The 22,484-nt window shown below is 54.1% G+C and overlaps 8 non-coding genes and 2 pseudogenes across 8 annotated transcripts; all 10 read left to right on the forward strand.

Annotated features, from left to right (window-relative positions):
• Positions 1-3,424: 3,424 nt before the first annotated feature.
• Positions 3,425-3,639, forward strand: LOC140579898 (U2 spliceosomal RNA; annotated as a pseudogene).
• Positions 3,640-4,093: 454 nt separating this feature from the next.
• On the forward strand, positions 4,094-4,207 carry LOC140580238 (U5 spliceosomal RNA). The gene has a single exon (XR_011983998.1). It is a non-coding gene; the product is annotated as a U5 spliceosomal RNA (small nuclear RNA).
• Positions 4,208-4,402: 195 nt separating this feature from the next.
• LOC140579871 (U2 spliceosomal RNA) lies at positions 4,403-4,594 on the forward strand. The gene has a single exon (XR_011983716.1). It is a non-coding gene; the product is annotated as a U2 spliceosomal RNA (small nuclear RNA).
• Positions 4,595-5,023: 429 nt separating this feature from the next.
• Positions 5,024-5,137, forward strand: LOC140580240 (U5 spliceosomal RNA). Its single transcript, XR_011984000.1, has one exon. It is a non-coding gene; the product is annotated as a U5 spliceosomal RNA (small nuclear RNA).
• Positions 5,138-5,332: 195 nt separating this feature from the next.
• Positions 5,333-5,524, forward strand: LOC140579872 (U2 spliceosomal RNA). The gene has a single exon (XR_011983717.1). It is a non-coding gene; the product is annotated as a U2 spliceosomal RNA (small nuclear RNA).
• Positions 5,525-5,957: 433 nt separating this feature from the next.
• Positions 5,958-6,071, forward strand: LOC140580241 (U5 spliceosomal RNA). The gene has a single exon (XR_011984001.1). It is a non-coding gene; the product is annotated as a U5 spliceosomal RNA (small nuclear RNA).
• A 6,980-nt stretch (positions 6,072-13,051) lies between these two features.
• On the forward strand, positions 13,052-13,253 carry LOC140579902 (U2 spliceosomal RNA; annotated as a pseudogene).
• Positions 13,254-13,689: 436 nt separating this feature from the next.
• LOC140580242 (U5 spliceosomal RNA) lies at positions 13,690-13,803 on the forward strand. The gene has a single exon (XR_011984002.1). It is a non-coding gene; the product is annotated as a U5 spliceosomal RNA (small nuclear RNA).
• Positions 13,804-19,846: 6,043 nt separating this feature from the next.
• On the forward strand, positions 19,847-20,033 carry LOC140579892 (U2 spliceosomal RNA). The gene has a single exon (XR_011983733.1). It is a non-coding gene; the product is annotated as a U2 spliceosomal RNA (small nuclear RNA).
• Positions 20,034-20,429: 396 nt separating this feature from the next.
• LOC140580243 (U5 spliceosomal RNA) lies at positions 20,430-20,543 on the forward strand. The gene has a single exon (XR_011984003.1). It is a non-coding gene; the product is annotated as a U5 spliceosomal RNA (small nuclear RNA).
• The last annotated feature ends 1,941 nt before the right edge of the window (positions 20,544-22,484 follow it).

Below are 22,484 nucleotides of genomic sequence, written 5' to 3' on the forward strand. Positions count from 1 at the left end.
AGACGCCCCTGAATATGGGGGTGGCTATTGGAAAATGAACCTGCAGATCCTGGAGGAGAGCGATTTTAGACACCTTTTTTTAGATCACTTCTCCGAGTGGCAGAAGGACAAGCCTACCTTCCCCTCCGTGGCCGAATGGTGGGAGAGTGTGAAGGACAGGATCCGAACCTTCTCCATGCAGTACAGCAAGCAGCGCAGGATGGAGAAGAAATTCTCCATTCTGCAGCTGGAGAGAAGGTTGCGGGATGAATACGCCGCTCACAACAGCGGGGGCACCATCGACCACGAGCGACTGCTTGATATAAAGGGTGAGCTGAGGCGCCTGCATGCACAGGCTGCCTCGGCTCAAATGCTCCGCGACAGAATGTTCTTTTTGGAAAACAATGAAAAGTGCAATACTCATTTTTTCCAGAGAGCCAGGGAAGCCCGGGAGGAGAAGACCTTCGACTCTCTCCGGGCCTTAAACGGCGAAACGGTAACAATAACATCAGACATGCTGGAGGTTGCTAAATTGTTTTATCACAATCTTTTTAAGGTTAGGGACACGGACCCGGTTGCAGGGGAGCGGTTCCTAGACAACATCTCACCTTGCCTTCCCAGTGACATTCGTGACGGCTTAGAAGCCCCCATCACCTTGGCCGAGCTGACCGCAGTGCTTGGCAAGATGAACCGCCGCAAGGTACCGGGCCTTGATGGGCTCCCGGTGGAATTTTATTCCACCTTTTGGGATGTCCTCGGGCCGGAATTACTGCAGGTTGTAGAGGACGTTCAGCGCCGGGGTTTGCTCACTAGGAGCATGAGGTCAGGGGTTCTTTCTTTGTTGCACAAGAAGGGCGATCGTGCCGACCTTGGCAACTGGAGGCCCCTGACCATGCTTTGTGTAGACACAAAGCTCATTGCAAAGACCCTTACAGAACGCCTGAAGAAGGCCATGGCTCATCTGGTTCACAGCGATCAGACGTGTGGAGTACCGGGTCGATCGGCGACGTGGAATCTCCATCTCATCCGCGACGCCATCGCCTGGGTGGAGGACAGGAACCTCCCTCTCCTGCTGGTCAGCTTGGACCAGGAGAAAGCCTTTGACCGGGTAGATCACCGCTTCCTGTTTCAAGTATTGGGTAAGTTTGGCTTTGGACCCAATTATCTGGGGTGGTTACACACTTTGTATAACGAAGTTGGAAGCCATGTTGTTATCAATGGCTTCCTGAGTGACTTGGTGCCCCAGCTGAGTGGAGTGAGGCAGGGATGTCCCCTCTCCCCCCTCCTCTACGCGCTCTATATAGAGCCACTGGCGTGCGCCATCCGCGCCCACCCCGGGGTCGATGGCCTTCTTATCCCAGGAAGCCGGGGGAAATCTGTTAGGCTGACCCAGTACGCGGACGACACCACCCTTTTCGTCTGCTCTGATCAGTCTCTCGGTCATGCCATGAGCCTTGTTCATGCGTTCGGTAGGGCCTCCGGCGCGACGCTCAACCTCAGTAAGTCGGTGGCCAAGTATTTCGGCAGCTGGAAGGCGAGGGAGGACGTCGCAGGGGGTCTCACCCTCTGTGACGGACCTCTCAAAGTGTTGGGGGTCAACTTCCTTTCGGATGGTGCCGCCCGTTTGAACTGGGAGGAGCGGTTGGCGATCGCCAGGCGGAAGATCGGACTGTGGAAGTCCAGGTCCCTGTCCTTCCAAGGTAAGGTCTTAGCCTTAAAAGTGGATATTCTTCCCACCCTGCTCTACCTTGCACATGTGTACCCTTTGCCCCGCTTCATGCGCAGAGGCCTGACGAAGGACGTTTTCAACCTCGTCTGGGGGGGCAGGTACGAGTACGTGCGTAGGGAAGTGATGTATCTCGGAAAGGACAGTGGGGGGAGGGATGTTATTGACTTTCCTCTCAAGCTTGACTGCCTGTTCTTCTCGCAGCTCTGCGCGCGCCTGGCAGCTCCCCTCGAGCACCCCCATCAGCACTTTGTGCGTCTGTGGCTGGCTCTCCCCATGAGACGTCTGGTGGCGTCGTGGACCAACCTCGGCCCCAAGGCTGAGACCCTGCCGGCCCACTACAGCCACGCTGTCAAGTGGAGTAAGTCTTTTCCGGCAGGTGTCAAGACAGAGGCCTTGACCAAGCATAGAGCGCTTTACAGTGCTTTGCTTGGTCATAGGGATACTCGGGCCATGCTGGGCCTGGAGGAAGGCACATGGGCGAGAATCCAGCCTAAGGGTTTGGATCACAGGCTGCAGGACCTGAACTGGCAGTGCCTTCATGGTAAGCTGCCAGTCAGGGACGTCTTACATAGGCATAAGCTGACCAGACACCCCCGCTGCCCCAGGCCCGAGTGCAGCGAGGATGAGACCATCAGGCACGTGTTTTGGGACTGTGGGCATGCACAGAGAGTTTGGGGGTTGGTAGCGGGCCTGTGTGGACGTGTGGACCCGCAGCCCGGTCTGACCTACGACAAGGTGTTGAAGGGGTGGGACCCCAAGCTCCATAACCCCTTCGGCCCCTGGATGTGGCTGCTGGTCAGCATTACCAAGCGAGAGCTGTGGAATGCCAGGACCGCGCTCATCCGCAGAGGGGTTCATCTGGAGGCACAAGGGGTATTCCGTAAAATCCGGGCCGACTTGGGTTTCAGGATGGAGACTGACGTCATCCAGCGGGGCTATCACGAGGCCAAGGAGAGGTGGAAGGGCCTCTTTTGGCTTTAGCCCCGTGTTGTTTAGGTGGTGACGCTCCATTCTACAGGGTGGACATGACGCACCTTTCTGGAGCACACAGAAGGTACTTTGGGTTTTAGGTAAGTGTGCTTGGTTTTTGTGCGTGTGTTGTATTTCAAATATTTATTTATTTTATTTTATTTATTTTTTTAAATAATTGCATGTACAGAACTTATTGTGCACTACTGGTTGATCACTTTTAGCACGTGTTTATTAATATTAACATTATTTATTAACATTTTAACTTGTTTGATGTGCTTTGTGTTTGTGATTAACCGTATTTTATGCCCGAAGTCACAGATTTTAGGTGTGTGAGGATGGTATATAGCCCTGTTTTAACCTGACCCTTGTGTTTGAAGTTTGAGGTCTGCGGGTCTGTTCCTCTTTTAAGGTTTTAACTTTTTAATGACTTGCATTTGAGGTGACATTTTATTTGTATAAATGGCCATATTAATGTAATTAAAGGTTATTTGTTTGTAATTTTAATTGTTGATTGTATTGTTTATATATAGTTCTGCATATTTTGCTTGTTTAATTCTATTTTAATATATATTATTAACGTTTGGTTGTACAGGCATTGATGTGTATAACTTGGAAAATTTCAACCTTTTACATTGTTGTTATGTTGCTTTATGATGAGTACTGTTTTTGCAGGAAGAGGTTGTTTTAATATTCCGTGTTGACAATGCCATGTTTTAAAAGTGTGGTTTTTATTCAATGTCTTAAATTGCTTGTGTTAATGTGTGTGCAGAACTGTTAAATAAAAAAAAAAAAAAAAAAAAAAAAATCTGTTCTTATCAGTTTAATATCTGATACGTCCCCCATGGAGGGGACCACATATTAAACGGATTTTTGGAACAGGGAGCCGGAAGTGGGGCTTGCCCCGTCCGCTCCACGCATCGACCCGGTATTGCAGTGCTTCCGGGAATGGTGCACCTCTACTGCCCCCTGTTGTCGAAAGGCAGAACTGACTGACTGACTGACTGACTGACTGACTGACTGACTGACTGAGTGAGTGAGTGAGTGAGTGAGTGAGTGAGTGAGTGAGTGACTAATAGACTGAGTGCTGTGAGGGGGGGGGCCCTGTCTGTGCGTGGCCCCCGTTTCCCGCCGTTTTTCTTTTTTTTTTTTTTTTTTTTTTTTTTTTTTTTAAAGGAAGGTGACACACTGTTTGTGCGGTGGACAGCTGCGCTGAGGTAAGGCATGATGTCATCTTTGCCTTTTGAATTTCCCCTCATGTTTGTTAAAATGATTGCTGTCTTTTGAGAGGACAGGAGGACAGGGAGGAGTCGGGGCCCCGAGGACGGCGGCTGCGACGCCCCTGGGCATTCTACTCCGAGCGGGGGCGTCACGCAGGCCCGGCTAACGGCGACGGGCTTGGCGGCGGCCCCATATCGACTCGGGTCTCTCTTCATCCCGTATAAATCTTTCGCCTTTTACTAAAGATTTCCGTGGAGAGGGATAGCGATGAGTTCATGGTATTTTTGGAGGCTCTGCCCAAGCAGAGCTGCACTGCTGCTGTCAAAGGAAGACTGGGCCCGGCTTAGCGGCTGGCGTTAGGTGCCCGGTGGCGCGGCTGTGGTCTCCCTGGATCACGCGTGGACTCGCCGGGCGACACCTGCCAGAGGGGCTGGTGAGGGCTGAGCCGCGCCAGCTCCGTCGGCATCCCGCATGCCGGCGCCCGGCGGGGCGCAATTTGTGGGTATCGCTTCTCGGCCTTTTGGCTAAGATCAAGTGTAGTATCTGTTCTTATCAGTTTAATATCTGATACGTCCCCCATGGAGGGGACCACATATTAAACGGATTTTTGGAACAGGGAGCCGGAAGTGGGGCTTGCCCCGTCCGCTCCACGCATCGACCCGGTATTGCAGTGCTTCCGGGAATGGTGCACCTCTACTGCCCCCTGTTGTCGAAAGGCAGAACTGACTGACTGACTGACTGACTGACTGACTGACTGAGTGAGTGAGTGAGTGAGTGAGTGACTAATAGACTGAGTGCTGTGAGGGGGGGGGCCCTGTCTGTGCGTGGCCCCCGTTTCCCGCCGTTTTTCTTTTTTTTTTTTTTTTTTTTTTTTTTTTTTTAAAGGAAGGTGACACACTGTTTGTGCGGTGGACAGCTGCGCTGAGGTAAGGCATGATGTCATCTTTGCCTTTTGAATTTCCCCTCATGTTTGTTAAAATGATTGCTGTCTTTTGAGAGGACAGGAGGACAGGGAGGAGTCGGGGCCCCGAGGACGGCGGCTGCGACGCCCCTGGGCATTCTACTCCGAGCGGGGGCGTCACGCAGGCCCGGCTAACGGCGACGGGCTTGGCGGCGGCCCCATATCGACTCGGGTCTCTCTTCATCCCGTATAAATCTTTCGCCTTTTACTAAAGATTTCCGTGGAGAGGGATAGCGATGAGTTCATGGTATTTTTGGAGGCTCTGCCCAAGCAGAGCTGCACTGCTGCTGTCAAAGGAAGACTGGGCCCGGCTTAGCGGCTGGCGTTAGGTGCCCGGTGGCGCGGCTGTGGTCTCCCTGGATCACGCGTGGACTCGCCGGGCGACACCTGCCAGAGGGGCTGGTGAGGGCTGAGCCGCGCCAGCTCCGTCGGCATCCCGCATGCCGGCGCCCGGCGGGGCGCAATTTGTGGGTATCGCTTCTCGGCCTTTTGGCTAAGATCAAGTGTAGTATCTGTTCTTATCAGTTTAATATCTGATACGTCCCCCATGGAGGGGACCACATATTAAACGGATTTTTGGAACAGGGAGCCGGAAGTGGGGCTTGCCCCGTCCGCTCCACGCATCGACCCGGTATTGCAGTGCTTCCGGGAATGGTGCACCTCTACTGCCCCCTGTTGTCGAAAGGCAGAACTGACTGACTGACTGACTGACTGACTGAGTGAGTGAGTGAGTGAGTGAGTGAGTGAGTGAGTGACTAATAGACTGAGTGCTGTGAGGGGGGGGGCCCTGTCTGTGCATGGCCCCCGTTTCCCGCCGTTTTTCTTTTTTTTTTTTTTTTTTTTTTTTTTTTTTTAAAGGAAGGTGACACACTGTTTGTGCGGTGGACAGCTGCGCTGAGGTAAGGCATGATGTCATCTTTGCCTTTTGAATTTCCCCTCATGTTTGTTAAAATGATTGCTGTCTTTTGAGAGGACAGGAGGACAGGGAGGAGTCGGGGCCCCGAGGACGGCGGCTGCGACGCCCCTGGGCATTCTACTCCGAGCGGGGGCGTCACGCAGGCCCGGCTAACGGCGACGGGCTTGGCGGCGGCCCCATATCGACTCGGGTCTCTCTTCATCCCGTATAAATCTTTCGCCTTTTACTAAAGATTTCCGTGGAGAGGGATAGCGATGAGTTCATGGTATTTTTGGAGGCTCTGCCCAAGCAGAGCTGCACTGCTGCTGTCAAAGGAAGACTGGGCCCGGCTTAGCGGCTGGCGTTAGGTGCCCGGTGGCGCGGCTGTGGTCTCCCTGGATCACGCGTGGACTCGCCGGGCGACACCTGCCAGAGGGGCTGGTGAGGGCTGAGCCGCGCCAGCTCCGTCGGCATCCCGCATGCCGGCGCCCGGCGGGGCGCAATTTGTGGGTATCGCTTCTCGGCCTTTTGGCTAAGATCAAGTGCTGCTTTTTGGAGGGATTTTTATTGCCAGGTTTTTTAGTGGAGGCAACAGCGAACCTAAAGCGTGACCAGCAGGTGGCTTGACCGCCGCTGCCACGGGGCTAGCTGTTGTCTCCTTTTAGCGCTTTTTTTTATTTTGGGTAGCCCTTGCAAGCCTAACGTGCAGGTTCGGGTGGCTTGACCGCCGTTCCCGCAGGGTGAGCTTGGGGTTTTATTTCCAGCTTTATTAGTTTAGGCACCCAGCTAGGACACGTCGACTCCCTGCCCGGCTCCCGAGGACTCTCTTGCCCACCATCGCCAGGATGTCCGGGAGCCCACACAGGACCGTCGTAGTCATCCGGCATACAGCAGCCTTCAAGTGGACTCACCAGGAGGAACCGGAGAGTTTCCCGGAGAGACTGAGCTTCATCCGGGAGGTGCTCTTCGGCCTCCTGGGACTCACCATGGAAGACATCATCTGTGTGCAGCGCAACCAGTCTTCGGCCTTCTTCTATGTGACTTGCACTACGGAAGAGGGCTACAAGAGGATGTTGGCTGCATGCAGCCGCTTGGAGGAAGAGCTTCGCCGGATGTTCTATGACGTGGAGCCACTGTGGAAGCTGGACCGGAGAGTGATCACCGTCCACGTCTTGGACCCCTTCGTTCCAGCTGAAGCGGTGGCTGCCTTCCTGGGCAGGTTTGTCGACGTGGTCCCTGGGCACAGGGACGTGAGAGACCAGCTGGGTGTCTGGACTGGGCGCAGGCAGTTCCGGGTGTGCCTGCGCCCCGACGCTAGCTCCCCTGACGGGTATAGCCACCCACCTGCTTATTTTATTATAGGTCGTTGCAAGGGCTACCTTTTTTACTCCGGGCAACCCTCCTCCTGCCGCTTGTGCCACGGCCTGGGCCACACCGCGGACTCCTGTACCACCATGAAGTGCTGGAGATGCCTGGACGTCGGATTTTACGCTCTTTTTATCGCTTTTAACGGACTGCGTCGGGTTTTTTAGAGGAAGGCACGGTGACCCTAATGCGTGACCAGTAGGTGGCTTGACCGCCGCTGCCACGGGGCGACCCGTGCCTTCCTTTTAGCCTTTTATCCCTGCTTTTATTTTCGTTTTTATTAGGCTGGGGATCCCGCAGTGGCTGGTGGCCTGTCCGCCGCCCTGCCGGGTGAACTGGTGTTTTTATTTTTTAGTTGCTTTTATAGTTTAGCATTCCTCGGCTCATCCCGGATTGGCGGACGGCGGCCGGACCACGGCGGACGTCGGGACCACGGCGGCAGGAGGACTCTGCTCCAGGAACGACGTCGGTGGACCATCCCGCATGTCGACGGCCGGCGGAGCTGCGAGGAAGCCCTTCAGCGGGCCGTGGCTGGTAGCAGGCGGTGGCCTGCGTAATACCGCCCGGTTCTGCTGGAGGGCCGAAGGGGAGGTAGGCACCTTCCCCGACCGCCTGGCCTTCATCCGGGAGGTGGCCTTCGGGGAGCTGGGCCTGCGCATGGAGGACATCCTGTGTGTGCAGCGGAATGGACCTTTCCAGTTCTTCGAGGTCACCCTGTCCACCGACGAGAGCTACACCAAGGTCCTGGAGCGGAGCAAGGAGAGGGCCCAGCACCCTCTCCTGGGACGATACACCGTTGAGCCGCTGTGGTGGCCCGACAAGCGGGTAATTACGGTACATTGTTTTAACCCGCATGTGTCCGGCGAAGCCGTCCGCCAGTTCTTGAACAAGTATGTGGACCTCCTTCCTGGCCACAAGGACATCCGGGATGAGCTGGGGATCTGGACTGGTCGACGCCAGTTCCAGGCCCGCCTGCGCCCGGACGCTAATGGGGCGGGCGGTTTTAGTCATCCCCCAGCCTATTTTAATCTACAGGGCAATAAGGCTTACTTGTTTTATTCCGGACAGCCTCCCTTCTGCCGACAGTGTCACACCTTTGGACATACTCTGGAGGGATGCGCCAACCTGCGCTGCCGTAACTGCCTGGAGCCGGGGCACATGGCCAGGGACTGCAAGGGCCCCCGTCGCTGCATCCACTGCAACGGTGAGGACCATCTGGCTCGTTCCTGCCCCCAACGGAAAACGTCATACGCCGACGCTCTGTTAGGCAGCAGAGCTGTCGGCAAGGAGAGTGGTGGGGGAGCGCAAGCCCCCACGTCCGGGCAGGAACAGTTGGCGGCGGGGGCAGGAGGAGATGCCCTGGCCGAGGTGGAGGAGGCCCCAGCGACAGCGACTGCAATGCAGGAGGGGTCTCCAGTCCTGGCTCCAGGTGTCAGCAGCAGGAGGAGAAAGAGCGGCGCATCCCCCCGGAGGAGGAAGAAGAGCAGAAGGGAGGCACAACCCGACGCATCCAGCCCTCCGGCTGCCACCTTGCCAGCAGTGGCGGCCGGGGACCAAGGCCGAGAGAGTCCCCCCTCCCCGACATTGGGGGCCCCCCATCTGGTGTGGGACTTGGGACAGTCCCCTGCGCCCCCCCAGGAGTACAGTAGTGTGCAGGACAAAGCAAATGAACAGGAGTACCTGGGGGGGCTGGAACTGGGGAGCCTTTTGGGTTTGACTGAGGAGGGGGGGCAGTAATGCGGTATTGTTTTTAATGGCTGGCTTTTATTATTTTAGTGTGTTGTTTGTAATTGTATTTTACCTTTTTAACATTTCATGGCCAATTTTAATATTGTCACCTTGAATGTCAGGGGTTTGAGGAACGTTTTAAAGCGCACATCTGTTTTTAATCAGCTGGCATCTTCTCCCTTCAGCATTTGTTTTCTGCAGGAAGTCCACCTCCGGGACCAGCGGGACGAGGCTCTCTTTTCACGACAATGGAAGAGGGGTAGATCCTACTGGAGCGTAGGTGGTGTCCACTCCTCAGGCGTCGGGATCCTTTTTGGCGACCGCGCCTTTGAAGAAGTAAGATCGTTTACCGTTCTTCAAGGTAGGGTTTTGGGGGTGGACGCCACATGGAGGGGACAGCGCCTCCGGGCCATATGTGTCTACGCTCCAGTGGAGGCCTCGTCCCGTATAACTCTCTTTGAAGAGTTGTCCCCGTTCTGTGTCACAGATCGACACTTGATTTTAGGAGGGGACTTTAACATCTCGTTGGAGGGTAGACAGGATGTCAGCTCTGGGCACTTTCGCCATTTTATTCGTTCCTTTAAACTTGTTGATGGTTTTAAGATATGCAACCCCAGCATGCCGGGCTTCACCTGGCACAATAGTCGCGGAGCCAGCAGTCGCATCGACTATATTTTAGCCTCACCCCCCGTTGTTTTTAAAAAGGTGTCCCTCTCCCCACAGTGGCCCACTGACCACTTGGCAGTGGAGGCCACTGTTTCCATAGACGCCCCTGGATATGGGGGTGGCTATTGGAAAATGAACCTGCAGATCCTGGAGGAGAGCGATTTTAGACACCTTTTTTTAGATCACTTCTCCGAGTGGCAGAAGGACAAGCCTACCTTCCCCTCCGTGGCCGAATGGTGGGAGAGTGTGAAGGATAGGATCCGAACCTTCTCCATGCAGTACAGCAAGCAGCGCAGGATGGAGAAGAAATTCTCCATTCTGCAGCTGGAGAGAAGGTTGCGGGATGAATACGCCGCTCACAACAGCGGGGGCACCATCGACCACGAGCGACTGCTTGATATAAAGGGTGAGCTGAGGCGCCTGCATGCACAGGCTGCCTCGGCCCAAATGCTCCGCGACAGAATGTTCTTTTTGGAAAACAATGAAAAGTGCAATACTCATTTTTTCCAGAGAGCCAGGGAAGCCCGGGAGGAGAAGACCTTTGACTCTCTCCGGGCCTTAAACGGCGATACGGTAACAACAACATCAGACATGCTGGAGGTTGCTAAATTGTTTTATCACAATCTTTTTAAGGTTAGGGACACGGACCCGGTTGCAGGGGAGCGGTTCCTAGACAACATCTCACCTTGCCTTCCCAGTGACATTCGTGACGGCTTAGAAGCCCCCATCACCTTGGCCGAGCTGACCGCAGTGCTTGGCAAGATGAACCGCCGCAAGGTACCGGGCCTTGATGGGCTCCCGGTGGAATTTTATTCCACTTTTTGGGATGTCCTCGGGCCGGAATTACTGCAGGTTGTAGAGGACGTTCAGCGCCGGGGTTTGCTCACTAGGAGCATGAGGTCAGGGGTTCTTTCTTTGTTGCACAAGAAGGGTGATCGTGCCGACCTTGGCAACTGGAGGCCCCTGACCATGCTTTGTGTAGACACAAAGCTCATCGCAAAGACCCTTACAGAACGCCTGAAGAAGGCCATGGCTCATCTGGTTCACAGCGATCAGACGTGTGGAGTACCGGGTCGATCGGCGACGTGGAACCTCCATCTCATCCGCGACGCCATCGCCTGGGTGGAGGACAGGAACCTCCCTCTCCTGCTGGTCAGCTTGGACCAGGAGAAAGCCTTCGACCGGGTAGATCACCGCTTCCTGTTTCAAGTATTGGGTAAGTTTGGCTTTGGACCCAATTACCTGGGGTGGTTACACACTTTGTATAACGAAGTTGGGAGCCATGTTGTTATCAATGGCTTCCTGAGTGACTTGGTGCCCCAGCTGAGTGGAGTGAGGCAGGGATGTCCCCTCTCCCCCCTCCTCTACGCGCTCTATATAGAGCCACTGGCGTGCGCCATTCGCGCCCACCCCGGGGTCGATGGCCTTCTTATCCCAGGAAGTCGGGGGAAAACTGTTAAACTGACCCAGTACGCAGACGACACCACCCTTTTCGTCTGCTCTGATCAGTCTCTCGGTCATGCCATGAGCCTTGTTCATGCGTTCGGTAGGGCCTCCGGCGCGACGCTCAACCTCAGTAAGTCGGTGGCCAAGTATTTCGGCAGCTGGAAGGCGAGGGAGGGCGTCGCAGGGGGTCTCACCCTCTGTGACGGACCTCTCAAAGTGTTGGGGGTCAACTTCCTTTCGGATGGTGCCGCCCGTTTGAACTGGGAGGAGCGGTTGGCGATCGCCAGGCGGAAGATCGGACTGTGGAAGTCCAGGTCCCTGTCCTTCCAAGGTAAGGTCTTAGCCTTAAAAGTGGATATTCTTCCCACCCTGCTCTACCTTGCACATGTGTACCCTTTGCCCCGCTTCATGCGCAGAGGCCTGACGAGAGACGTTTTCAACCTCGTCTGGGGGGGCAGGTACGAGTACGTGCGTAGGGAAGTGATGTATCTCGGAAAGGACAGTGGGGGGAGGGATGTTATTGACTTTCCTCTCAAGCTTGACTGCCTGTTCTTCTCGCAGCTCTGCACGCGCCTGGCAGCTCCCCTCGAGCACCCCCATCAGCACTTTGTGCGTCTGTGGCTGGCTCTCCCCATGAGACGCCTGGTGGCGTCGTGGACCAACCTCGGCCCCAAGGCTGAGACCCTGCCGGCCCACTACAGCCATGCTGTCAAGTGGAGTAAGTTTATTCCGGCAGGTGTCAAGACAGAGGCCTTGACCAAGCATAGAGCGCTTTACAGGGCTTTGCTTGGTCATAGGGATACTCGGGCCATGTTGGGCCTGGAGGAAGGCACATGGGCGAGAATCCAGCCTAAGGGTTTGGATCACAGGCTGCAGGACCTGAACTGGCAGTGCCTTCATGGTAAGCTGCCAGTCAGGGACGTCTTACATAGGCATAAGCTGACCAGACACCCCCGCTGCCCCAGGGCCGAGTGCAGCGAGGATGAGACCATCAGGCACGTGTTTTGGGACTGTGGGCATGCACAGAGAGTTTGGGGGTTGGTAGCGGGCCTGTGTGGACGTGTGGACCCGCAGCCCGGTCTGACCTACGACAAGGTGTTGAAGGGGTGGGACCCCAAGCTCCATAACCCCTTCGGCCCCTGGATGTGGCTGCTGGTCAGCATTACCAAGCGAGAGCTGTGGGATGCCAGGACCGCGCTCATCCGCAGAGGGGTTCATCTGGAGGCACAAGGGGTGTTCCGTAAAATCCGGGCCGACTTGGGTTTCAGGATGGAGACTGACGTCATCCAGCGGGGCTACCACGAGGCCAAGGAGAGGTGGAAGGGCCTCTTTTGGCTTTAGCTCCGTTTCGTTTAGGTGGTGACGCTCCATTCTACAGGGTGGACATGACGCACCTTTCTGGAGCACACAGAAGGTACTTTGGGTTTTAGGTGAGTGTGCTTTGTTTTTTTGTGCGTGTGTTGTATTTCAAATACTTTTTTAATAATTGCATGTACAGAATTTATTGTGCACTACTGGTTGATCACTTTTAGCACGTATTTATTAATATTAACATTATCTATTAACATTTTAATCTATTTGGTGTGCTTTGTTTCTGTGATTAACCGTATTTTATGCCCGAAGTCTCAGATTTTATGTGTGTGGATGGTGTATAACCCTGTTTTAACCCGACCCTTGTGTTTGAAATTTGTGGTCTGTGGGTCTGTTCCTCTTTTAAGGTTTTAACCTTTTAATGGCTTGCATTTGAGGTGACATTTTATTTGTAGAAATGGCCAGATGAATGTAATTAAAGGGTAAATGTGTGTAATTTTAATTGTTGATTTTATTACTGTTTTGATTATTTTATGGTATATAGTTCTGCATAATTTGTTTGTTTAATACTGTTTTAATATGTCTTATTATTATGATTCTATTGTATTGCCATTGATGTGTATTATGTTAAAAATTTCAACCTTTTACATTGTTGTAATATTTGTTTGTGATGTATGCTGGAAAGGTTGTTTTAATATGCATGGATGACGATGCCAATTTTAAAAGTGTAGGTTTGATGTTTATATGTTTTGATCAGGTGGTGTTGATTTAAATGATGTGCAGAACTGTTTAATAAAGTATGGAAAAAAAAAAAAAAAAAAAAAAAAAATCTGTTCTTATCAGTTTAATATCTGATACGTCCCCCATGGAGGGGACCACATATTAAACGGATTTTTGGAACAGGGAGCCGGAAGTGGGGCTTGCCCCGTCCGCTCCACGCATCGACCCGGTATTGCAGTGCTTCCGGGAATGGTGCACCTCTACTGCCCCCTGTTGTCGAAAGGCAGAACTGACTGACTGACTGACTGACTGACTGACTGACTGAGTGAGTGAGTGAGTGAGTGAGTGAGTGAGTGACTAATAGACTGAGTGCTGTGAGGGGGGGGGCCCTGTCTGTGCGTGGCCCCCGTTTCCCGCCGTTTTTCTTTTTTTTTTTTTTTTTTTTTTTTTTTTTTAAAGGAAGGTGACACACTGTTTGTGCGGTGGACAGCTGCGCTGAGGTAAGGCATGATGTCATCTTTGCCTTTTGAATTTCCCCTCATGTTTGTTAAAATGATTGCTGTCTTTTGAGAGGACAGGAGGACAGGGAGGAGTCGGGGCCCCGAGGACGGCGGCTGCGACGCCCCTGGGCATTCTACTCCGAGCGGGGGCGTCACGCAGGCCCGGCTAACGGCGACGGGCTTGGCGGCGGCCCCATATCGACTCGGGTCTCTCTTCATCCCGTATAAATCTTTCGCCTTTTACTAAAGATTTCCGTGGAGAGGGATAGCGATGAGTTCATGGTATTTTTGGAGGCTCTGCCCAAGCAGAGCTGCACTGCTGCTGTCAAAGGAAGACTGGGCCCGGCTTAGCGGCTGGCGTTAGGTGCCCGGTGGCGCGGCTGTGGTCTCCCTGGATCATGCGTGGACTCGCCGGGCGACACCTGCCAGAGGGGCTGGTGAGGGCTGAGCCGCGCCAGCTCCGTCGGCATCCCGCATGCCGGCGCCCGGCGGGGCGCAATTTGTGGGTATCGCTTCTCGGCCTTTTGGCTAAGATCAAGTGGATTTTACGCTCTTTTTATCGCTTTTAACGGACTGCGTCGGGTTTTTTAGAGGAAGGCACGGCAAACCTAATGCGTGACCAGTAGGTGGCTTGACCGCCGCTGCCACGGGGCGACCCGTGCCTTCCTTTTAGCCTTTTATCCCTGCTTTTATTTTCGTTTTTATTAGGCTGGGGATCCCGCAGTGGCTGGTGGCCTGTCCGCCGCCCTGCCGGGTGAACTGGTGTTTTTATTTTTTAGTTGCTTTTATAGTTTAGCATTCCTCGGCTCATCCCGGATTGGCGGACGGCGGCCGGACCACGGCGGACGTCGGGACCACGGCGGCAGGAGGACTCTGCTCCAGGAACGACGTCGGTGGACCATCCCGGATGTCGACGGCCGGCGGAGCTGCGAGGAAGCCCTTCAGCGGGCCGTGGCTGGTAGCAGGCGGTGGCCTGCGTAATACCGCCCGGTTCTGCTGGAGGGCCGAAGGGGAGGTAGGCACCTTCCCCGACCGCCTGGCCTTCATCCGGGAGGTGGCCTTCGGGGAGCTGGGCCTGCGCATGGAGGACATCCTGTGTGTGCAGCGGAATGGACCTTTCCAGTTCTTCGAGGTCACCCTGTCCACCGACGAGAGCTACACCAAGGTCCTGGAGCGGAGCAAGGAGAGGGCCCAGCACCCTCTCCTGGGACGATACACCGTTGAGCCGCTGTGGTGGCCCGACAAGCGGGTAATTACGGTACATTGTTTTAACCCGCATGTGTCCGGCGAAGCCGTCCGCCAGTTCTTGAACAAGTATGTGGACCTCCTTCCTGGCCACAAGGACATCCGGGATGAGCTGGGGATCTGGACTGGTCGACGCCAGTTCCAGGCCCGCCTGCGCCCGGACGCTAATGGGGCGGGCGGTTTTAGTCATCCCCCAGCCTATTTTAATCTACAGGGCAATAAGGCTTACTTGTTTTATTCCGGACAGCCTCCCTTCTGCCGACAGTGTCACACCTTTGGACATACTCTGGAGGGATGCGCCAACCTGCGCTGCCGCAACTGCCTGGAGCCGGGGCACATGGCCAGGGACTGCAAGGGCCCCCGTCGCTGCATCCACTGCAACGGTGAGGACCATCTGGCTCGTTCCTGCCCCCAACGGAAAACGTCATACGCCGACGCTCTGTTAGGCAGCAGAGCTGTCGGCAAGGAGAGTGGTGGGGGAGCGCAAGCCCCCACATCCGGGCAGGAACAGTCGGCGGCGGGGGCAGGAGGAGATGCCCTGGCCGAGGTGGAGGAGGCCCCAGCGACAGCGACTGCAATGCAGGAGGGGTCTCCAGTCCTGGCTCCAGGTGTCAGCAGCAGGAGGAGAAAGAGCGGCGCATCCCCCCGGAGGAGGAAGAAGAGCAGAAGGGAGGCACAACCCGACACATCCAGCCCTCCGGCTGCCACCTTGCCAGCAGTGGCGGCCGGGGACCAAGGCCGAGAGAGTCCCCCCTCCCCGACATTGGGGGCCCCCCATCTGGTGTGGGACTTGGGACAGTCCCCTGCGCCCCCCCAGGAGTACAGCAGTGTGCAGGACAAAGCAAATGAACAGGAGTACCTGGGGGGGCTGGAACTGGGGGGCCTTTTGGGTTTGACTGAGGAGGGGGGGCAGTAATGCGGTATTGTTTTTAATGGCTGGCTTTTATTATTTTAGTGTGTTGTTTGTAATTGTATTTTACCTTTTTAACATTTCATGGCCAATTTTAATATTGTCACCTTGAATGTCAGGGGTTTGAGGAACGTTTTAAAGCGCACATCTGTTTTTAATCAGCTGGCATCTTCTCCCTTCAGCATTTGTTTTCTGCAGGAAGTCCACCTCCGGGACCAGCGGGACGAGGCTCTCTTTTCACGACAATGGAAGAGGGGTAGATCCTACTGGAGCGTAGGTGGTGTCCACTCCTCAGGCGTCGGGATCCTTTTTGGCGACCGCGCCTTTGAAGAAGTAAGATTGTTTACCGTTCTTCAAGGTAGGGTTTTGGGGGTGGACGCCACATGGAGGGGACAGCGCCTCCGGGCCATATGTGTCTACGCTCCAGTGGAGGCCTCGTCCCGTATAACTCTCTTTGAAGAGTTGTCCCCGTTCTGTGTCACAGATCGACACTTGATTTTAGGAGGGGACTTTAACATCTCGTTGGAGGGTAGACAGGATGTCAGCTCTGGGCACTTTCGCCATTTTATTCGTTCCTTTAAACTTGTTGATGGTTTTAAGATATGCAACCCCAGCATGCCGGGCTTCACCTGGCACAATAGTCGCGGAGCCAGCAGTCGCATCGACTATATTTTAGCCTCACCCCCCGTTGTTTTTAAAAAGGTGTCCCTCTCCCCACAGTGGCCCACTGACCACTTGGCAGTGGAGGCCACTGTTTCCATAGACGCCCCTGAATATGGGGGTGGCTATTGGAAAATGAACCTGCAGATCCTGGAGGAGAGCGATTTTAGACACCTTTTTTTAGATCACTTCTCCGAGTGGCAGAAGGACAAGCCTACCTTCCCCTCCGTGGCCGAATGGTGGGAGAGTGTGAAGGACAGGATCCGAACCTTCTCCATGCAGTACAGCAAGCAGCGCAGGATGGAGAAGAAATTCTCCATTCTGCAGCTGGAGAGAAGGTTGCGGGATGAATACGCCGCTCACAACAGCGGGGGCACCATCGACCACGAGCGACTGCTTGATATAAAGGGTGAGCTGAGGCGCCTGCATGCACAGGCTGCCTCGGCTCAAATGCTCCGCGACAGAATGTTCTTTTTGGAAAACAATGAAAAGTGCAATACTCATTTTTTCCAGAGAGCCAGGGAAGCCCGGGAGGAGAAGACCTTCGACTCTCTCCGGGCCTTAAACGGCGAAACGGTAACAATAACATCAGACATGCTGGAGGTTGCTAAATTGTTTTATCACAATCTTTTTAAGGTTAGGGACACGGACCCGGTTGCAGGGGAGCGGTTCCTAGACAACATCTCACCTTGCCTTCCCAGTGACATTCGTGACGGCTTAGAAGCCCCCATCACCTTGGCCGAGCTGACCGCAGTGCTTGGCAAGATGAACCGCCGCAAGGTACCGGGCCTTGATGGGCTCCCGGTGGAATTTTATTCCACTTTTTGGGATGTCCTCGGGCCGGAATTACTGCAGGTTGTAGAGGACGTTCAGCGCCGGGGTTTGCTCACTAGGAGCATGAGGTCAGGGGTTCTTTCTTTGTTGCACAAGAAGGGTGATCGTGCCGACCTTGGCAACTGGAGGCCCCTGACCATGCTTTGTGTAGACACAAAGCTCATCGCAAAGACCCTTACAGAACGCCTGAAGAAGGCCATGGCTCATCTGGTTCACAGCGATCAGACGTGTGGAGTACCGGGTCGATCGGCGACGTGGAACCTCCATCTCATCCGCGACGCCATCGCCTGGGTGGAGGACAGGAACCTCCCTCTCCTGCTGGTCAGCTTGGACCAGGAGAAAGCCTTCGACCGGGTAGATCACCGCTTCCTGTTTCAAGTATTGGGTAAGTTTGGCTTTGGACCCAATTACCTGGGGTGGTTACACACTTTGTATAACGAAGTTGGGAGCCATGTTGTTATCAATGGCTTCCTGAGTGACTTGGTGCCCCAGCTGAGTGGAGTGAGGCAGGGATGTCCCCTCTCCCCCCTCCTCTACGCGCTCTATATAGAGCCACTGGCGTGCGCCATTCGCGCCCACCCCGGGGTCGATGGCCTTCTTATCCCAGGAAGTCGGGGGAAAACTGTTAAACTGACCCAGTACGCAGACGACACCACCCTTTTCGTCTGCTCGGATCAGTCTCTCGGTCATGCCATGAGCCTTGTTCATGCGTTCGGTAGGGCCTCCGGCGCGACGCTCAACCTCAGTAAGTCGGTGGCCAAGTATTTCGGCAGCTGGAAGGCGAGGGAGGGCGTCGCAGGGGGTCTCACCCTCTGTGACGGACCTCTCAAAGTGTTGGGGGTCAACTTCCTTTCGGATGGTGCCGCCCGTTTGAACTGGGAGGAGCGGTTGGCGATCGCCAGGCGGAAGATCGGACTGTGGAAGTCCAGGTCCCTGTCCTTCCAAGGTAAGGTCTTAGCCTTAAAAGTGGATATTCTTCCCACCCTGCTCTACCTTGCACATGTGTACCCTTTGCCCCGCTTCATGCGCAGAGGCCTGACGAGAGACGTTTTCAACCTCGTCTGGGGGGGCAGGTACGAGTACGTGCGTAGGGAAGTGATGTATCTCGGAAAGGACAGTGGGGGGAGGGATGTTATTGACTTTCCTCTCAAGCTTGACTGCCTGTTCTTCTCGCAGCTCTGCACGCGCCTGGCAGCTCCCCTCGAGCACCCCCATCAGCACTTTGTGCGTCTGTGGCTGGCTCTCCCCATGAGACGCCTGGTGGCGTCGTGGACCAACCTCGGCCCCAAGGCTGAGACCCTGCCGGCCCACTACAGCCACGCTGTCAAGTGGAGTAAGTTTATTCCGGCAGGTGTCAAGACAGAGGCCTTGACCAAGCATAGAGCGCTTTATAGGGCTTTGCTTGGTCATAGGGAGACTCGGGCCATGCTGGGCCTGGAGGAAGGCACATGGGCGAGAATCCAGCCTAAGGGTTTGGATCACAGGCTGCAGGACCTGAACTGGCAGTGCCTTCATGGTAAGCTGCCAGTCAGGGACGTCTTACATAGGCATAAGCTGACCAGACACCCCCGCTGCCCCAGGCCCGAGTGCAGCGAGGATGAGACCATCAGGCACGTGTTTTGGGACTGTGGGCATGCACAGAGAGTTTGGGGGTTGGTAGCGGGCCTGTGTGGACGTGTGGACCCGCAGCCCGGTCTGACCTACGACAAGGTGTTGAAGGGGTGGGACCCCAAGCTCCATAACCCCTTCGGCCCCTGGATGTGGCTGCTGGTCAGCATTACCAAGCGAGAGCTGTGGAATGCCAGGACCGCGCTCATCCGCAGAGGGGTTCATCTGGAGGCACAAGGGGTGTTCCGTAAAATCCGGGCCGACTTGGGTTTCAGGATGGAGACTGACGTCATCCAGCGGGGCTACCACGAGGCCAAGGAGAGGTGGAAGGGCCTCCTTTGGCTTTAGCCCCGTTTCGTTTAGGTGGTGACGCTCCATTCTACAGGGTGGACATGACGCACCTTTCTGGAGCACACAGAAGGTACTTTGGGTTTTAGGTGAGTGTGCTTTGTTTTTTTTGTGCGTGTGTTGTATTTTAAATACTTTTTTAATAATTGCATGTACAGAATTTATTGTGCACTACTGGTTGATCACTTTTAGCACGTATTTATTAATATTAACATTATCTATTAACATTTTAATCTATTTGGTGTGCTTTGTTTCTGTGATTAACCGTATTTTATGCCCGAAGTCTCAGATTCTATGTGTGTGGATGGTGTATAACCCTGTTTTAACCCGACCCTTGTGTTTGAAATTTGTGGTCTGTGGGTCTGTTCCTCTTTTAAGGTTTTAACCTTTTAATGGCTTGCATTTGAGGTGACATTTTATTTGTAGAAATGGCCAGATGAATGTAATTAAAGGGTAAATGTGTGTAATTTTAATTGTTGATTTTATTACTGTTTTGATTATTTTATGGTATATAGTTCTGCATAATTTGTTTGTTTAATACTGTTTTAATATGTCTTATTATTATGATTCTATTGAATTGCCATTGATGTGTATTATGTTAAAAATTTCAACCTTTTACATTGTTGTAATATTTGTTTATGATGTATGCTGGAAAGGTTGTTTTAATATGCATGGATGACGATGCCAATTTTAAAAGTGTAGGTTTGATGTTTATATGTTTTGATCAGGTGTGTTGATTTAAATGATGTGCAGAACTGTTTAATAAAGTATGGAAAAAAAAAAATCTGTTCTTATCAGTTTAATATCTGATACGTCCCCCATGGAGGGGACCACATATTAAACGGATTTTTGGAACAGGGAGCCGGAAGTGGGGCTTGCCCCGTCCGCTCCACGCATCGACCCGGTATTGCAGTGCTTCCGGGAATGGTGCACCTCTACTGCCCCCTGTTGTCGAAAGGCAGAACTGACTGACTGACTGACTGACTGACTGACTGACTGACTGAGTGCTGTGAGGGGGGGGGCCCTGTCTGTGCGTGGCCCCCGTTTCCCGCCGTTTTTCTTTTTTTTTTTTTTTTTTTTTTTTTTTTTTAAAGGAAGGTGACACACTGTTTGTGCGGTGGACAGCTGCGCTGAGGTAAGGCATGATGTCATCTTTGCCTTTTGAATTTCCCCTCATGTTTGTTAAAATGATTGCTGTCTTTTGAGAGGACAGGAGGACAGGGAGGAGTCGGGGCCCCGAGGACGGCGGCTGCGACGCCCCTGGGCATTCTACTCCGAGCGGGGGCGTCACGCAGGCCCGGCTAACGGCGACGGGCTTGGCGGCGGCCCCATATCGACTCGGGTCTCTCTTCATCCCGTATAAATCTTTCGCCTTTTACTAAAGATTTCCGTGGAGAGGGATAGCGATGAGTTCATGGTATTTTTGGAGGCTCTGCCCAAGCAGAGCTGCACTGCTGCTGTCAAAGGAAGACTGGGCCCGGCTTAGCGGCTGGCGTTAGGTGCCCGGTGGCGCGGCTGTGGTCTCCCTGGATCACGCGTGGACTCGCCGGGCGACACCTGCCAGAGGGGCTGGTGAGGGCTGAGCCGCGCCAGCTCCGTCGGCATCCCGCATGCCGGCGCCCGGCGGGGCGCAATTTGTGGGTATCGCTTCTCGGCCTTTTGGCTAAGATCAAGTGCTGCTTTTTGGAGGGATTTTTATTGCCAGGTTTTTTAGTGGAGGCAACAGCGAACCTAAAGCGTGACCAGCAGGTGGCTTGACCGCCGCTGCCACGGGGCTAGCTGTTGTCTCCTTTTAGCGCTTTTTTTTATTTTGGGTAGCCCTTGCAAGCCTAACGTGCAGGTTCGGGTGGCTTGACCGCCGTTCCCGCAGGGTGAGCTTGGGGTTTTATTTCCAGCTTTTATTAGTTTAGGCACCCAGCTAGGACACGTCGACTCCCTGCCCGGCTCCCGAGGACTCTCTTGCCCACCATCGCCAGGATGTCCGGGAGCCCACACAGGACCGTCGTAGTCATCCGGCATACAGCAGCCTTCAAGTGGACTCACCAGGAGGAACCGGAGAGTTTCCCGGAGAGACTGTGCTTCATCCGGGAGGTGCTCTTCGGCCTCCTGGGACTCACCATGGAAGACATCATCTGTGTGCAGCGCAACCAGTCTTCGGCCTTCTTCTATGTGACTTGCACTACGGAAGAGGGCTACAAGAGGATGTTGGCTGCATGCAGCCGCTTGGAGGAAGAGCTTCGCCGGATGTTCTATGACGTGGAGCCACTGTGGAAGCTGGACCGGAGAGTGATCACCGTCCACGTCTTGGACCCCTTCGTTCCAGCTGAAGCGGTGGCTGCCTTCCTGGGCAGGTTTGTCGACGTGGTCCCTGGGCACAGGGACGTGAGAGACCAGCTGGGTGTCTGGACTGGGCGCAGGCAGTTCCGGGTGTGCCTGCGCCCCGACGCTAGCTCCCCTGACGGGTATAGCCACCCACCTGCTTATTTTATTATAGGTCGTTGCAAGGGCTACCTTTTTTACTCCGGGCAACCCTCCTCCTGCCGCTTGTGCCACGGCCTGGGCCACACCGCGGACTCCTGTACCACCATGAAGTGCTGGAGATGCCTGGACGTCGGTCACCTGGCGAAGGACTGCAAGGGCCCCCTCCGGTGTAACCTGTGCAGAGGTGAGGACCATCTGGCCCGGAGCTGCCCTCAGCGCAAACCGTCCTGGGCCGACGCCGTTGCTCGGGGTTCGGCTGTGGACGGGGCCCGACAGCAGGCACTGCCGGGCTGCGCTGAGATGCACGGGGGAGCCGAGAGGGGAGCTGAGAACAGCGAGGAACAGCCCTTCGCCGGTGCTGATGGGGAGTCCACGGCTTCCAGCGCTTCGGTGGAGTCCCCTGGTAAGGGTCAAGTGGCCGTGGCTGAAAAGCGCGCAACCTCTCCCTCCAGGTTTGTCCAATGCAGGAGGAGGAAGAAGGCCCGGAGGAACGAGGACACTGCTTTAGGCCGAGAAGCGATCTTCCCCTTAGAGCTAATTGATCTGCAAAGTGTTTTGGTCTCCCCCCAAGAGAGACGTTTTTATGCAGGGCAGCAGGACTTTGCTAATGAACGCTCTTTTTTAGTTGCTGCCGAGTCGGGGGGGGACCTTAGTTTTAATGGGGATATTGTTGATGATGATAGTGTTTTACCTTTTTAGACATTTTAGGATTTCTGCTGTATTTATGTATTTAATACTGTTTTAACGTGTGTTGTAATGGTGTTGTAGGGTTGAAGTATTTTAGAAGTTTTATGTATGTGGTATTATATGATTGTTTTATAATATGTGTTATATATGTTGTTGTTTTATGATTGAATAGGTTAGGAGTGTGATTTATATGTGTATTTCTTTTAGTGTTGAAGTTAGCT

The sequence above is a fragment of the Paramormyrops kingsleyae genome, chromosome 18 (genome assembly GCF_048594095.1).
Source record: "Paramormyrops kingsleyae isolate MSU_618 chromosome 18, PKINGS_0.4, whole genome shotgun sequence".
Classification (NCBI taxonomy): domain Eukaryota; kingdom Metazoa; phylum Chordata; class Actinopteri; order Osteoglossiformes; family Mormyridae; genus Paramormyrops; species Paramormyrops kingsleyae.